Genomic DNA, 15155 nt, shown 5'->3' with positions numbered 1-15155 from the left:
GGTGAGAGCAAGATTGCCCGAACTCAATAGTGAGGGGATGTATAAGTAATGTAAAGAAAGCCTTTCACATCCACCCTCTGGACCTACCCTATCTCTTCCTTCAGGTTAAAATGGTAAGAAATATGTAAAGAGTTGCGTGATGGCCAAGTGGACAAGAAATCCAATGAGATCTCCCTTTCAAACTTCAAATCCTGTCCTCCGTAGAATATTTTATGGGAATTTTCCAAGAAATGTATCTCCTAAACTTTATGCTTATGAAACCTAAAAAATAACACTGTATGTTTACCTGACAGCATATCCGTTTCCTCCTTCATTCTCGGAATCCTCAGGTCTGACCTTTCAATAGGCAACTGTAACAGACAGTGACAAAGAGCCCAAACCAAAAGCTCAGTAGGCAATCAGAAACATAATCCAACAATCAATCCTAAAGCCCTAAACTGAAGGACCCAGTAGACATGGGAGACACTGCAGAAATCAGAGACATCGGAGAAATGCACCTTCCGAGAAAGCTGTGATGGCCGAGTGGTGAAGGCGATGGACTTGAAATCCAATGGGGTTTCCCAACATAGGTTCAAATCCTGTTCACAGCGCTAGGCTCCATATTTTGAAAGATTAAACCTTGCAATTGAAAGTTCAAGCAAAAGAAGTTTTGAGAGCTAAGTAAAACAACACTCATTTTGCAATGGGGTTTTCCCGCACAGGTTCAAATTCTGTTTACAGCTGTGTATTTTTTGCGCCGAGGGAGAGAAATCTGGTGAGAGCAAGATTGCCCGAACTCAATAGTGAGGGGATGTATAAGTAATGTAAAGAAAGCCTTTCACTTCCAACCTCTGGACCTGCCCTATCTCTTCCGTCACGTTAAAATGCTAAGAAATATATAAGGAGTTATGTGATGGCCAAGTGGACAAGAAATCCAATGAGATCTCCCTTTCAAACTTCAAATCCTGTCCTCCGTAGAATATTTTATGGGAATTTTCCAAGAAATGTATCTCCTAAACTTTATGCTTATGAAACCTAAAAAATAACACTGTATGTTTACCTGACAGCATATCCGTTTCCTCCTTCATTCTCGGAATCCTCAGGTCTGACCTTTCAATAGGCAACTGTAACAGACAGTGACAAAGAGCCCAAACCAAAAGCTCAGTAGGCAATCAGAAACATAATCTAACAATCAATCCTAAAGCCCTAAACTGAAGGACCCAGTAGACATGGAAGACACTGCAGAAATCAGAGACATCAGAGAAATGCAACTTCCAAGAAAGCTGTGATGGCCGAGTGGTTAAGGCGTTGGACTTGAAATCCAATGGGTCTCCCCACATAGGTTCAAATCCTGTTCACAGCGCTAGGCTCTATATTTTGAAAGATTAAACCTTGCAATTGAAAGTTCAAGCAAAATAAGTTTTGAGAGCTAAGTAAAACAACACTCATTTTGCAATGGGGTTTTCCCGCACAGGTTCAAATCCTGTTTACAGCGGTGTATTTTATGCGCCGAGGGAGAGGAATCTGGTGAGAGCAAGATTACCTGAACTCAATAATGAGGGGATGTATAAGTAATGTAAAGAAAGCCTTTCACTTCGACCCTCTGGACCTGCCCTATCTCTTCCTTCAGGTTAAAATGCTAAGAAATATGTAAAGAGTTATGTGATGGCCAAGTGGACAAGAAATCCAATGAGATCCCCCTTTCAAACTTCAAATCCTGTCCTCCGTAGAATATTTTATGGGAATTTTCCAAGAAATGTATCTCCTAAACTTTATGCTTATGAAACCTAAAAAATAACACTGTATGTTTACCTGACAGCATATCCGTTTCCTCCTTCATTCTCGGAATCCTCAGGTCTGACCTTTCAATAGGCAACTGTAACAGACAGTGACAAAGAGCCCAAACCAAAAGCTCAGTAGGCAATCAGAAACATAATCTAACAATCAATCCTAAAGCCCTAAACTGAAGGACCCAGTAGACATGGAAGACACTGCAGAAATCAGAGACATCGGAGAAACACAAATTCCGAGAAAACTGTGATGGCCGAGTGGTTAAGGTGTTGGACTTGAAATCCGATGCGGTCTCCCCGCATAGGTTCAAATCTTGTTCACAGCGCTAGGCTCTATATTTTGAAAAATTAAACCTTGCAATTGAAAGTTCAAGCAAAAGAAGTTTTGAGAGCTAAGTAAAACAACACTCATTTTGCAATGGGGTTTCCCCGCACAGGTTCAAATTCTGTTTACAGCTGTGTATTTTATGCGCCGAGGGAGAGAAATCTGGTGAGAGCAAGATTGCCCGAACTCAATAGTGAGGGGATGTATAAGTAATGTAAAGAAAGCCTTTCACTTCCAACCTCTGGACCTGCCCTATCTCTTCCGTCACGTTAAAATGCTAAGAAATATGTAAAGAGTTATGTGATGACCAAGTGGACAAGAAATCCAATGAGATCTCCCTTTCAAACTTCAAATCCTGTCCTCCGTAGAATATTTTATGGGAATTTTCCAAGAAATGTATCTCCTAAACTTTATGCTTATGAAACCTAAAAAATAACACTGTATGTTTACCTGACAGCATATCCGTTTCCTCCTTCATTCTCGGAAACCTCAGGTCTGACCTTTCAATAGGCAACTGTAACAGACAGTGACAAAGAGCCCAAACCAAAAGCTCAGTAGGCAATCAGAAACATAATCTAACAATCAATCCTAAAGCCCTAAACTGAAGGACCCAGTAGACATGGAAGACACTGCAGAAATCAGAGACATCAGAGAAATACAACTTCCAAGAAAGCTGTGATGGCCGAGTGGTTAAGGCGTTGGACTTGAAATCCAATGGGGTCTCCCCGCACAGTTTCAAATCCTGTTCACAGTGCTAGGCTCTATATTTTGAAATATTAAAAATTGCAATTGAAAGTTCAAGCAAAATAAGTTTTGAGAGCTAAGTAAAACAACACTCATTTTGCAATGGGGTTTTCCCGCACAGGTTCAAATCCTGTTTACAGCGGTGTATTTTATGCGCCGAGGGAGAGGAATCTGGTGAGAGCAAGATTGCCCGAACTCAATAGTGAGGGGATGTATAAGTAATGTAAAGAAAGCCTTTCACTTCCACCCTCTGGACCTACCCTATCTCTTCCTTCTGGTTAAAATGGTAAGAAATATGTAAAGAGTTATGTGATGACCAAGTGGACAAGAAATCCAATAAGATCCCCCTTTCAAACTTCAAATCCTGTCCTCCGTAGAATATTTCATGGGAATTATCCCAAAAATATATCTCCTAAACTTTATACATATGAAACCTAAAAAATAACACTGTATGTTTTCCTGACAGCATATCCGTTTCCTCCTTCATTCTCGGAAACCTCAGGTCTGACCTTTCAATAGGCAACTGTAACAGACAGTGACAAAGAGCCCAAACCAAAAGCTCAGTAGGCAATCAGAAACAAAATCCAACAATCAATCCTAAAGCCCTAAACTGAAGGACCCAGTAGACATGGGAGACACTGCAGAAATCAGAGACATCAGAGAAATGCAACTTCAGAGAAAGCTGTGATGGCCGAGTGGTTAAGGCGTTGGATTTGAAATCCGATGGGGTCTCCCCGCGTAGGTTCAAATCCTGTTCACAGCGCTAGGCTCTATATTTTGAAAGATTAAACCTTGCAATTGAAAGTTCAAGCAAAAGAAGTTTTGAGAGCTAAGTAAAACAACACTCATTTTGCAATGGGGTTTTCCCGCACAGGTTCAAATTCTGATTACAGCTGTGTATTTTATGCGCCGAGGGAGAGAAATCTGGTGAGAGCAAGATTGCCCGAACTCAATAGTGAGGGGATGTATAAGTAATGTAAAGAAAGCCTTTCACATCCACCCTCTGGACCTACCCTATCTCTTCCTTCAGGTTAAAATGGTAAGAAATATGTAAAGAGTTGCGTGATGGCCAAGTGGACAAGCAATCCAATGAGATCCCGCTTTCAAACTTCAAATCCTGTCCTCCGTAGAATATTTCATGGGAATTTTCCCAGAAATGTATCTCCTAAACTTTATACATATGAAAACTAAAAAATAACACTGTGTGTTTACCTGACAGCATATCCATTTCCTCCTTCATTCTCGGAAACCTCAGGTCTGACCTTTCAATAGACAACTGTAACAGACAGTGACAAAGAGCCCAAACCAAAAGCTCAGTAGGCAATCAGAAACATAATCCAACAATAAATCCTAAAGCCCTAAACTGAAGGACCCAGTAGACATGGGAGACACTGCAGAAATCAGAGACATCGGAGAAATGAACCTTCCTAGAAAGCTGTGATGGCCGAGTGGTTAAGGCGGTGGACTTGAAATCCAATGGGGTCTCCCCACATAGGTTCAAATCCTGTTCACAGCGCTAGGCTCTATATTTTGAAAGATTAAACCTTGCAATTGAAATTTCAAGCAAAAGAAGTTTTGAGAGCTAAGTAAAACAACACTCATTTTGCAATGGGGTTTTCCCGCACAGGTTCAAATTCTGTTTACAGCTGTGTATTTTATGCGCCGAGGGAGAGAAATCTGGTGAGAGCAAGATTGCCCGAACTCAATAGTGAGGGGATGTATAAGTAATGTAAAGAAAGCCTTTCACTTCAACCCTCTGGACCTACCCTATCTCTTCCTTCTGGTTAAAATGGTAAGAAATATGTAAAGAGTTATGTGATGACCAAGTGGACAAGAAATCCAATAAGATCCCCCTTTCAAACTTCAAATCCTGTCCTCCGTAGAATGTCGGAGAATCCTGTCCTGCAGAAATCAGAGACATCGGAGAAATGAACCTTCCGAGAAAGCTGTGATGGCCGAGTGGTTAAGGCGTTGGACTTGAAATCCAATGGGGTCTCCCCACATAGGTTCAAATCCTATTCACAGCGCTAAGCTCTATATTTTGAAAGATTAAACCTTGCAATTGAAATTTCAAGCAAAAGAAGTTTTGAGAGCTAAGTAAAACAACACTCATTTTGCAATGGGGTTTTCCCGCACAGGTTCAAATTCTGTTTACAGCTGTGTATTTTATGCGCCGAGGGAGAGAAATCTGGTGAGAGCAAGATTGCCCGAACTCAATAGTGAGGGGATGTATAAGTAATGTAAAGAAAGCCTTTCACTTCCAACCTCTGGACCTGCCCTATCTCTTCCGTCAGGTTAAAATGCTAAGAAATATGTAAGGAGTTATGTGATGGCCAAGTGGACAAGAAATCCAATGAGATCTCCCTTTCAAACTTCAAATCCTGTCCTCCGTAGAATATTTTATGGGAATTTTCCAAGAAATGTATCTCCTAAACTTTATGCTTATGAAACCTAAAAAATAACACTGTATGTTTACCTGACAGCATATCCGTTTCCTCCTTCATTCTCGGAATCCTCAGGTCTGACCTTTCAATAGGCAACTGTAACAGACAGTGACAAAGAGACCAAACCAAAAGCTCAGTAGGCAATCAGAAACATAATCTAACAATCAATCCTAAAGCCCTAAACTGAAGGACCCAGTAGACATGGAAGACACTGCAGAAATCAGAGACATCAGAGAAATACAACTTCCAAGAAAGCTGTGATGGCCGAGTGGTTAAGGCGTTGGACTTGAAATCCAATGGGGTCTCCCCACATAGGTTCAAATCCTGTTCACAGCGCTAGGCTCTATATTTTGAAAGATTAAACCTTGCAATTGAAAGTTCAAGCAAAAGAAGTTTTGAGAGCTAAGTAAAACAACACTCATTTTGCAATGGGGTTTCCCCGCACAGGTTCAAATTCTGTTTACAGCTGTGTATTTTATGCGCCGAGGGAGAGAAATCTGGTGAGAGCAAGATTGCCCGAACTCAATAGTGAGGGGATGTATAAGTAATGTAAAGAAAGCCTTTCACATCCACCCTCTGGACCTACCCTATCTCTTCCTTCTGGTTAAAATGGTAAGAAATATGTAAAGAGTTATGTGATGACCAAGTGGACAAGAAATCCAATAAGATCCCCCTTTCAAACTTCAAATCCTATCCTCCGTAGAATATTTCATGGGAATTATCCCAAAAATATATCTCCTAAACTTTATACATATGAAACCTAAAAAATAACACTGTATGTTTTCCTGACAGCATATCCGTTTCCTCCTTCATTCTCGGAAACCTCAGGTCTGACCTTTCAATAGGCAACTGTAACAGACAGTGACAAAGAGCCCAAACCAAAAGCTCAGTAGGCAATCAGAAACAAAATCCAACAATCAATCCTAAAGCCCTAAACTGAAGGACCCAGTAGACATGGGAGACACTGCAGAAATCAGAGACATCAGAGAAATGCAACTTCAGAGAAAGCTGTGATGGCCGAGTGGTTAAGGCGTTGGACTTGAAATTCAATGGGTTCTCTCCGCATAGGTTCAAATCCTGTTCACAGCGATAGGTTCTATATTTTGAAAGATTAAACCTTGCAATTGAAAGATCAAGCAAAAGAAGTTTTGAGAGCTAAGTAAAACAACACTCATTTTGCAATGGGGTTTTCCCGCACAGGTTCAAATTATGTTTACAGCTGTGTATTTTATGCGCCGAGGGAGAGAAATCTGGTGAGAGCAAGATTGCCCGAACTCAATAGTGAGGGGATGTATAAGTAATGTAAAGAAAGCCTTTCACTTCCAACCTCTGGACCTGCCCTATCTCTTCCGTCACGTTAAAATGCTAAGAAATATGTAAGGAGTTATGTGATGGCCAAGTGGACAAGAAATCCAATGAGATCTCCCTTTCAAACTTCAAATCCTGTCCTCCGTAGAATATTTTATGGGAATTTTCCAAGAAATGTATCTCCTAAACATTATGCTTATGAAACCTAAAAAATAACACTGTATGTTTACCTGACAGCATATCCGTTTCCTCCTTCATTCTCGGAATCCTCAGGTCTGACCTTTCAATAGGCAACTGTAACAGACAGTGACAAAGAGCCCAAACCAAAAGCTCAGTAGGCAATCAGAAACATAATCTAACAATCAATCCTAAAGCCCTAAACTGAAGGACCCAGTAGACATGGAAGACACTGCAGAAATCAGAGACATCAGAGAAATGCAACTTCCAATAAAGCTGTGATGGCCGAGTGGTTAAGGCGTTGGACTTGAAATCCAATGGGGTCTCCCCACATAGGTTCAAATCCTGTTCACAGCGCTAGGCTCTATATTTTGAAAGATTAAACCTTGCAATTGAAAGTTCAAGCAAAAGAAGTTTTGAGAGCTAAGTAAAACAACACTCATTTTGCAATGGGGTTTCCCCGCACAGGTTCAAATTCTGTTTACAGCTGTGTATTTTATGCGCCGAGGGAGAGAAATCTGGTGAGAGCAAGATTGCCCGAACTCAATAGTGAGGGGATGTATAAGTAATGTAAAGAAAGCCTTTCACATCCACCCTCTGGACCTACCCTATCTCTTCCTTCAGGTTAAAATGGTAAGAAATATGTAAAGAGTTGTGTGATGGCCAAGTGGACAAGAAATCCAATGAGATCCCCCTTTCAAACTTCAAATCCTGTCCTCCGTAGAATATTTCATGGGAATTTTCCCAGAAATGTATCTCCAAAACTTTATACATATGAAAACTAAAAAATAACACTGTGTGTTTACCTGACAGCATATCCATTTCCTCCTTCATTCTCGGAAACCTCAGGTCTGACCTTTCAATAGGCAACTGTAACAGACAGTGACAAAGAGCCCAAACCAAAAGCTCAGTAGGCAATCAGAAACATAATCCAACAATCAATCCTAAAGCCCTAAACTGAAGGACCCAGTAGACATGGGAGACACTGCAGAAATCAGAGACATCGGAGAAATGCACCTTTCGAGAAAGCTGTGATGGCCGAGTGGTTACGGCGTTGGACTTGAAATCCAATGGAGTCTCCCCACATAGGTTCAAATCCTGTTCACAGCGCAAGGCTCTTTATTTTGAAAGATTAAACCTTGCAATTGAAAGTTCAAGCAAAAGAAGTTTTGAGAGCTAAGTAAAACAACACTCATTTTGCAATGGGGTTTCCCCGCACAGGTTCAAATTCTGTTTACAGCTGTGTATTTTATGCGCCGAGGGAGAGAAATCTGGTGAGAGCAAGATTGCCCGAACTCAATAGTGAGGGGATGTATAAGTAATGTAAAGAAAGCCTTTCACATCCACCCTCTGGACCTACCCTATCTCTTCCTTCAGGTTAAAATGGTAAGAAATATGTAAAGAGTTGTGTGATGGCCAAGTGGACAAGAAATCCAATGAGATCCCCCTTTCAAACTTCAAATCCTGTCCTCCGTAGAATATTTCATGGGAATTTTCCCAGAAATGTATCTCCAAAACTTTATACATATGAAAACTAAAAAATAACACTGTGTGTTTACCTGACAGCATATCCATTTCCTCCTTCATTCTCGGAAACCTCAGGTCTGACCTTTCAATAGGCAACTGTAACAGACAGTGACAAAGAGCCCAAACCAAAAGCTCAGTAGGCAATCAGAAACATAATCCAACAATCAATCCTAAAGCCCTAAACTGAAGGACCCAGTAGACATGGGAGACACTGCAGAAATCAGAGACATCGGAGAAATGCACCTTTCGAGAAAGCTGTGATGGCCGAGTGGTTACGGCGTTGGACTTGAAATCCAATGGAGTCTCCCCACATAGGTTCAAATCCTGTTCACAGCGCAAGGCTCTTTATTTTGAAAGATTAAACCTTGCAATTGAAAGTTCAAGCAAAAGAAGTTTTGAGAGCTAAGTAAAACAACACTCATTTTGCAATGGGGTTTTCCCGCACAGGTTCAAATTCTGTTTACAGCTGTGTATTTTATGCGCCGAGGGAGAGAAATCTGGTGAGAGCAAGATTGCCCGAACTCAATAGTGAGGGGATGTATAAGTAATGTAAAGAAAGCCTTTCACTTCCACCCTCTGGACCTGCCCTATCTCTTCCTTCAGGTTAAAATGGTAAGAAATATGTAAAGAGTTATGTGATGGCCATGTGGACAAGAAATCCAATGAGATCCCCCTTTCAAACTTCAAATCCTGTCCTCCGTAGAATATTTTATGGGAATTTTCCCAGAAATGTATCTCCTAAACTTTATGCTTATGAAACCTAAAAAATAACACTGTGTGTTTACCTGACAGCATATCCGTTTCCTCCTTCATTCTCGGAAACCTCAGGTCTGACCTTTCAATAGGCAACTGTAACAGACAGTGACAAAGAGCCCAAACCAAAAGCTCAGTAGGCAATCAGAAACATAATCTAACAATCAATCCTAAAGCCCTAAACTGAAGGACCCAGTAGACATGGGAGACACTGCAGAAATCAGAGACATCGGAGAAACGCAACTCCCGAGAAAGCTGTGATGGCCGAGTAGTTAAGGCGTTGGACTTGAAATCCAAAGGGGTCTCCCCGCATAGGTTCAAATCCTGTTCACAGCGCTAGGCTCTATATTTTGAAAGATTAAACCTTGCAATTGAAAGTTCAAGCAAAAGAAGTTTTAAGAGCTAAGTAAAACAACACTCATTATGCAATGGGGTTTTCCCGCACAGGTTCAAATCCTGTTTAGAGCGGTGTATTTTAAGCGCAAAGGGAGTGAAATCTGGTCAGAGCAAGATTACCCGAACTCAATAGTGAGGGGATGTATAAGTAATGTAATGAAAGCCTTTCACTTCCACCCTCTGTACCTGCCTTATCTCTTCCTCCTGGTTGAAATAGTAAGAAATATGTAAAGAGTTATGTGATGACCAAGTGGACAAGAAATCCAATGAGATCCCCCTTTCAAACTACAAATCCTGTCCTCCGTAGAATATTTCATGGGAATTTTCCCAAAAATGTATCTCCTAAACTTTATGCTTATGAAACCTAAAAAAATAACACTGTGTGTTTACCTGACAGCATATCCATTTCCTCCTTCATTCTCGGAAACCTCAGGTCTGACCTTTCAATAGGCAACTGTAACAGACAGTGACAAAGAGCCAAAACCAAAAGCTCAGTAGGCAATCAGAAACATAATCCAACAATCAATCCTAAAGCCCTAAACTGAAGGACCCAGTAGACATGGAAGACACTGCAGAAATCAGAGACATCGGAGAAATGCAACGTCCGAGAAAGCTGTGATGGCCGAGTGGTTAAGGCGTTGAATTAAAATCCAATGGAGTCTCCCCGCACAATTTCAAATCCTGTTCACAGTGCTAGGCTCTATATTTTGAAATATTAAAAATTGCAATTGAAAGTTCAAGCAAAAGAAGTTTTGAGAGCTAAGTAAAACAACACTCATTATGCAATGGGGTTTTCCCGCACAGGTTCAAATTCTGTTTACAGCTGTGTATTTTATGCGCCGAGGGAGAGAAATCTGGTGAGAGCAAGATTGCCCGAACTCAATAGTGAGGGGATGTATAAGTAATGTAAAGAAAGCCTTTCACATCCACCCTCTGGACCTACCCTATCTCTTCCTTCAGGTTAAAATGGTAAGAAATATGTAAAGAGTTGTGTGATGGCCAAGTGGACAAGAAATCCAATGAGATCCCCCTTTCAAACTTCAAATCCTGTCCTCCGTAGAATATTTCATGGGAATTTTCCCAGAAATGTATCTCCTAAACTTTATACATATGAAAACTAAAAAATAACACTGTGTGTTTACCTGACAGCATATCCATTTCCTCCTTCATTCTCGGAAACCTCAGGTCTGACCTTTCAATAGGCAACTGTAACAGACAGTGACAAAGAGCCCAAACCAAAAGCTCAGTAGGCAATCAGAAACATAATCCAACAATCAATCCTAAAGCCCTAAACTGAAGGACCCAGTAGACATGGGAGACACTGCAGAAATCAGAGACATCGGAGAAATGCACCTTCCGAGAAAGCTGTGATGGCCGAGTGGTGAAGGCGATGGACTTGAAATCCAATGGGGTCTCCCCACATAGGTTCAAATCCTATTCACAGCGCTAGGCTCTATATTTTGAAAGATTAAACCTTGCAATTGAAAGTTCAAGCAAAAGAAGTTTTGAGAGCTAAGTAAAACAACACTCATTTTGCAATGGGGTTTTCCCGCACAGGTTCAAATTCTGTTTACAGCTGTGTATTTTATGCGCCGAGGGAGAGAAATCTGGTGAGAGCAAGATTGCCCGAACTCAATAGTGAGGGGATGTATAAGTAATGTAAAGAAAGCCTTTCACGTCCACCCTCTGGACCTACCCTATCTCTTCCTTCAGGTTAAAATGGTAAGAAATATGTTAAGAGTTGTGTGATGGCCAAGTGGACAAGAAATCCAATGAGATCCCCCTTTCAAACTTCAAATCCTGTCCTCCGTAGAATATTTCATGGGAATTTTCCCAGAAATGTATCTCCTAAACTTTATACATATGAAAACTAAAAAATAACACTGTGTGTTTACCTGACAGCATATCCATTTCCTCCTTCATTCTCGGAAACCTCAGGTCTGACCTTTCAATAGGCAACTGTAACAGACAGTGACAAAGAGCCCAAACCAAAAGCTCAGTAGGCAATCAGAAACATAATCCAACAATCAATCCTAAAGCCCTAAACTGAAGGACCCAGTAGACATGGAAGACACTGCAGAAATCAGAGACATCGGAGAAATGCAACATCCGAGAAAGCTGTGATGGCCGAGTGGTTAAGACGTTGGACTTAAAATCCAATGGAGTCTCCCCGCACAGTTTCAAATCCTGTTCACAGTGCTAGGCTCTATATTTTGAAATATTCAAAATTGCAATTGAAAGTTCAAGCAAAAGAAGTTTTGAGAGCTAAGTAAAACAACACTCATTATGCAATGTGGTTTTCCCGCACAGGTTCAAATTCTGTTTACAGCTGTGTATTTTATGCGCCGAGGGAGAGAAATCTGGTGAGAGCAAGATTGCCCGAACTCAATAGTGAGGGGATGTATAAGTAATGTAAAGAAAGCCTTTCACTTCCAACCTCTGGACCTGCCCTATCTCTTCCGTCACGTTAAAATGCTAAGAAATATATAAGGAGTTATGTGATGGCCAAGTGGACAAGAAATCCAATGAGATCTCCCTTTCAATAGGCAATAGGCAACTGTAACAGACAGTGACAAAGAGCCCAAACCAAAAGCTCAGTAGGCAATCAGAAACATAATCCAACAATCAATCCTAAAGCCCTAAACTGAAGGACCCAGTAGACATGGGAGACACTGCAGAAATCAAAGACATCAGAGAAATGCAACTTCCGAGAAAGCTGTGATGGCAGAGTGGTTAAGGCGTTGGACTTGAAATCTAATGGGGTCTCCCCGCGTAGGTTCAAATCCTGTTTACAGCGCTAGGCTCTTTATTTTGAAAGATTAAACCTTGCAATTGAAAGTTCAAGCAAAAGAAGTTTTGAGAGCTAAGTAAAACAACACTCATTTTGCAATGGGGTTTTCCCGCACAGGTTCAAATTCTGATTACAGCTGTGTATTTTATGCGCCGAGGGAGAGAAATCTGGTGAGAGCAAGATTGCCCGAACTCAATAGTGAGGGGATGTATAAGTAATGTAAAGAAAGCCTTTCACATCCACCCTCTGGACCTACCCTATCTCTTCCTTCAGGTTAAAATGGTAAGAAATATGTAAAGAGTTGCGTGATGGCCAAGTGGACAAGAAATCCAATGAGATCTCCCTTTCAAACTTCAAATCCTGTCCTCCGTAGAATATTTTATGGGAATTTTCCAAGAAATGTATCTCCTAAACTTTATGCTTATGAAACCTAAAAAATAACACTGTATGTTTACCTGACAGCATATCCGTTTCCTCCTTCATTCTCGGAATCCTCAGGTCTGACCTTTCAATAGGCAACTGTAACAGACAGTGACAAAGAGCCCAAACCAAAAGCTCAGTAGGCAATCAGAAACATAATCTAACAATCAATCCTAAAGCCCTAAACTGAAGGACCCAGTAGACATGGAAGACACTGCAGAAATCAGAGACATCAGAGAAATACAACTTCCAAGAAAGCTGTGATGGCCGAGTGGTTAAGGCGTTGGACTTGAAATCCAATTGGGTCTCCCCACATAGGTTCAAAACCTGTTCACAGCGCTAGGCTCTATATTTTGAAAGATTAAACCTTGCAATTGAAAGTTCAAGCAAAAGAAGTTTTGAGAGCTAAGTAAAACAACACTCATTTTGCAATGGGGTTTTCCCGCACAGGTTCAAATCCTGTTTACAGCGGTGTATTTTATGCGCCGAGGGAGAGGAATCTGGTGAGAGCAAGATTACCTGAACTCAATAATGAGGGGATGTATAAGTAATGTAAAGAAAGCCTTTCACTTCCACCCTCTGGACCTGCCCTATCTCTTCCTTCAGGTTAAAATGGTAAGAAATATGTAAAGAGTTATGTGATGACCAAGTGGACAAGAAATCCAATAAGATCCCCCTTTCAAACTTCAAATCCTGTCCTCCGTAGAATATGTCATGGGAATTATCCCAAAAATATATCTCCTAAACTTTATACATATGAAACCTAAAAAATAACACTGTATGTTTTCCTGACAGCATATCCGTTTCCTCCTTCATTCTCGGAAACCTCAGGTCTGACCTTTCAATAGGCAACTGTAACAGACAGTGACAAAGAGCCCAAACCAAAAGCTCAGTAGGCAATCAGAAACATAATCCAACAATCAATCCTAAAGCCCTAAACTGAAGGACCCAGTAGACATGGGAGACACTGCAGAAATCAGAGACATCGGAGAAATGCACCTTCCGAGAAAGCTGTGATGGCCGAGTGGTGAAGGCGATGGACTTGAAATCCAATGGGGTTTCCCAACATAGGTTCAAATCCTGTTCACAGCGCTAGGCTCCATATTTTGAAAGATTAAACCTTGCAATTGAAAGTTAAAGCAAAAGAAGTTTTGAGAGCTAAGTAAAACAACACTCATTTTGCAATGGGGTTTTCCCGCACAGGTTCAAATTCTGTTTACAGCTGTGTATTTTATGCGCCGAGGGAGAGAAATCTGGTGAGAGCAAGATTGCCCGAACTCAATAGTGAGGGGATGTATAAGTAATGTAAAGAAAGCCTTTCACTTCCACCCTCTGGACCTCTCTTCCTTCAGGTTAAAATGCTAAGAAATATGTAAGGAGTTATGTGATGGCCAAGTGGACAAGAAATCCAATGAGATCCCCCTTTCAAACTTCAAATCCTGTCCTCCGTAGAATATTTTATGGGAATTTTCCCAGAAATGTATCTCCTAAACTTTATGCTTATGAAACCTAAAAAATAACACTGTGTGTTTACCTGACAGCATATCCGTTTCCTCCTTCATTCTCGGAAACCTCAGGTCTGACCTTTCAATAGGCAACTGTAACAGACAGTGACAAAGAGCCCAAACCAAAAGCTCAGTAGGCAATCAGAAACATAATCTAACAATCAATCCTAAAGCCCTAAACTGAAGGACCCAGTAGACATGGAAGAAACTGCAGAAATCAAAGACATCGGAGAAATGCAACGTCCGAGAAAGCTGTGATGGCCGAGTGGTTAAGGCGTTGGACTTAAAGTCCAATGGAGTCTCCCCGCACAGTTTCAAATCCTGTTCACAGTGCTAGGCTCTATATTTTGAAATATTAAAAATTGCAATTGAAAGTTCAAGCAAAAGAAGTTTTGAGAGCTAAGTAAAACAACACTCATTATGCAATAGGGTTTTCCCGCACAGGTTCAAATCCTGTTTACAGCTGTGTATTTTATGCGCCGAGGGAGAGAAATCTGGTGAGAGCAAGATTGCCCAAACTCAATAGTGAGGGGATGTATAAGTAATGTAAAGAAAGCCTTTCACATCCACCCTCTGGACCTACCCTATCTTTTCCTTCTGGATAAAATGGTAAGAAATATGTAAAGAGTTATGTGATGACCAAGTGGAGAAGAAATCCAATAAGATCCCCCTTTCAAACTTCAAATCCTTTCCTCCGTAGAATATTTCATGGGAATTATCCCAAAAATATATCTCCTAAACTTTATACATATGAAACCTAAAAAATAACACTGTATGTTTTCCTGACAGCATATCCGTTTCCTCCTTCATTCTCGGAAACCTCAGGTCTGACCTTTCAATAGGCAACTGTAACAGACAGTGACAAAGAGCCCAAACCAAAAGCTCAGTAGGCAATCAGAAACAAAATCCAACAATCAATCCTAAAGCCCTAAACTGAAGGACCCAGTAGACATGGGAGACACTGCAGAAATCAGAGACATCAGAGAAATGCAACTT

At 40.9% G+C, this 15155-nt stretch overlaps 20 non-coding genes across 20 annotated transcripts; all 20 read left to right on the top strand.

Moving 5' to 3' along the window:
- Positions 1 to 508: 508 nt before the first annotated feature.
- Positions 509 to 590, top strand: TRNAS-UGA (transfer RNA serine (anticodon UGA)). Its single transcript has one exon. It is a non-coding gene; the product is annotated as a tRNA-Ser (tRNA).
- A 671-nt stretch (positions 591 to 1261) lies between these two features.
- On the top strand, positions 1262 to 1342 carry TRNAS-UGA (transfer RNA serine (anticodon UGA)). The gene has a single exon. It is a non-coding gene; the product is annotated as a tRNA-Ser (tRNA).
- A 671-nt stretch (positions 1343 to 2013) lies between these two features.
- Positions 2014 to 2095, top strand: TRNAS-UGA (transfer RNA serine (anticodon UGA)). Its single transcript has one exon. It is a non-coding gene; the product is annotated as a tRNA-Ser (tRNA).
- A 671-nt stretch (positions 2096 to 2766) lies between these two features.
- Positions 2767 to 2848, top strand: TRNAS-UGA (transfer RNA serine (anticodon UGA)). The gene has a single exon. It is a non-coding gene; the product is annotated as a tRNA-Ser (tRNA).
- Positions 2849 to 3519: 671 nt separating this feature from the next.
- Positions 3520 to 3601, top strand: TRNAS-UGA (transfer RNA serine (anticodon UGA)). The gene has a single exon. It is a non-coding gene; the product is annotated as a tRNA-Ser (tRNA).
- Positions 3602 to 4272: 671 nt separating this feature from the next.
- On the top strand, positions 4273 to 4354 carry TRNAS-UGA (transfer RNA serine (anticodon UGA)). The gene has a single exon. It is a non-coding gene; the product is annotated as a tRNA-Ser (tRNA).
- A 429-nt stretch (positions 4355 to 4783) lies between these two features.
- TRNAS-UGA (transfer RNA serine (anticodon UGA)) lies at positions 4784 to 4865 on the top strand. The gene has a single exon. It is a non-coding gene; the product is annotated as a tRNA-Ser (tRNA).
- A 671-nt stretch (positions 4866 to 5536) lies between these two features.
- Positions 5537 to 5618, top strand: TRNAS-UGA (transfer RNA serine (anticodon UGA)). Its single transcript has one exon. It is a non-coding gene; the product is annotated as a tRNA-Ser (tRNA).
- A 671-nt stretch (positions 5619 to 6289) lies between these two features.
- On the top strand, positions 6290 to 6371 carry TRNAS-UGA (transfer RNA serine (anticodon UGA)). Its single transcript has one exon. It is a non-coding gene; the product is annotated as a tRNA-Ser (tRNA).
- A 671-nt stretch (positions 6372 to 7042) lies between these two features.
- Positions 7043 to 7124, top strand: TRNAS-UGA (transfer RNA serine (anticodon UGA)). The gene has a single exon. It is a non-coding gene; the product is annotated as a tRNA-Ser (tRNA).
- A 671-nt stretch (positions 7125 to 7795) lies between these two features.
- Positions 7796 to 7877, top strand: TRNAS-UGA (transfer RNA serine (anticodon UGA)). The gene has a single exon. It is a non-coding gene; the product is annotated as a tRNA-Ser (tRNA).
- A 671-nt stretch (positions 7878 to 8548) lies between these two features.
- TRNAS-UGA (transfer RNA serine (anticodon UGA)) lies at positions 8549 to 8630 on the top strand. The gene has a single exon. It is a non-coding gene; the product is annotated as a tRNA-Ser (tRNA).
- A 671-nt stretch (positions 8631 to 9301) lies between these two features.
- Positions 9302 to 9383, top strand: TRNAS-UGA (transfer RNA serine (anticodon UGA)). The gene has a single exon. It is a non-coding gene; the product is annotated as a tRNA-Ser (tRNA).
- Positions 9384 to 10055: 672 nt separating this feature from the next.
- TRNAF-AAA (transfer RNA phenylalanine (anticodon AAA)) lies at positions 10056 to 10268 on the top strand. Its single transcript has 2 exons — positions 10056 to 10092; positions 10224 to 10268. It is a non-coding gene; the product is annotated as a tRNA-Phe (tRNA).
- A 539-nt stretch (positions 10269 to 10807) lies between these two features.
- On the top strand, positions 10808 to 10889 carry TRNAS-UGA (transfer RNA serine (anticodon UGA)). The gene has a single exon. It is a non-coding gene; the product is annotated as a tRNA-Ser (tRNA).
- A 671-nt stretch (positions 10890 to 11560) lies between these two features.
- On the top strand, positions 11561 to 11642 carry TRNAL-UAA (transfer RNA leucine (anticodon UAA)). Its single transcript has one exon. It is a non-coding gene; the product is annotated as a tRNA-Leu (tRNA).
- Positions 11643 to 12158: 516 nt separating this feature from the next.
- On the top strand, positions 12159 to 12240 carry TRNAS-UGA (transfer RNA serine (anticodon UGA)). Its single transcript has one exon. It is a non-coding gene; the product is annotated as a tRNA-Ser (tRNA).
- Positions 12241 to 12911: 671 nt separating this feature from the next.
- On the top strand, positions 12912 to 12993 carry TRNAS-UGA (transfer RNA serine (anticodon UGA)). Its single transcript has one exon. It is a non-coding gene; the product is annotated as a tRNA-Ser (tRNA).
- Positions 12994 to 13664: 671 nt separating this feature from the next.
- On the top strand, positions 13665 to 13746 carry TRNAS-UGA (transfer RNA serine (anticodon UGA)). Its single transcript has one exon. It is a non-coding gene; the product is annotated as a tRNA-Ser (tRNA).
- Positions 13747 to 14410: 664 nt separating this feature from the next.
- Positions 14411 to 14492, top strand: TRNAL-UAA (transfer RNA leucine (anticodon UAA)). The gene has a single exon. It is a non-coding gene; the product is annotated as a tRNA-Leu (tRNA).
- The last annotated feature ends 663 nt before the right edge of the window (positions 14493 to 15155 follow it).

The sequence above is a fragment of the Hyla sarda genome, chromosome 4 (genome assembly GCF_029499605.1).
Source record: "Hyla sarda isolate aHylSar1 chromosome 4, aHylSar1.hap1, whole genome shotgun sequence".
Lineage (NCBI taxonomy): Eukaryota > Metazoa > Chordata > Amphibia > Anura > Hylidae > Hyla > Hyla sarda.
The sequence above is the reverse complement of the archived record's forward strand: the minus strand, read 5'-3'. Positions and strand labels throughout refer to the sequence as shown.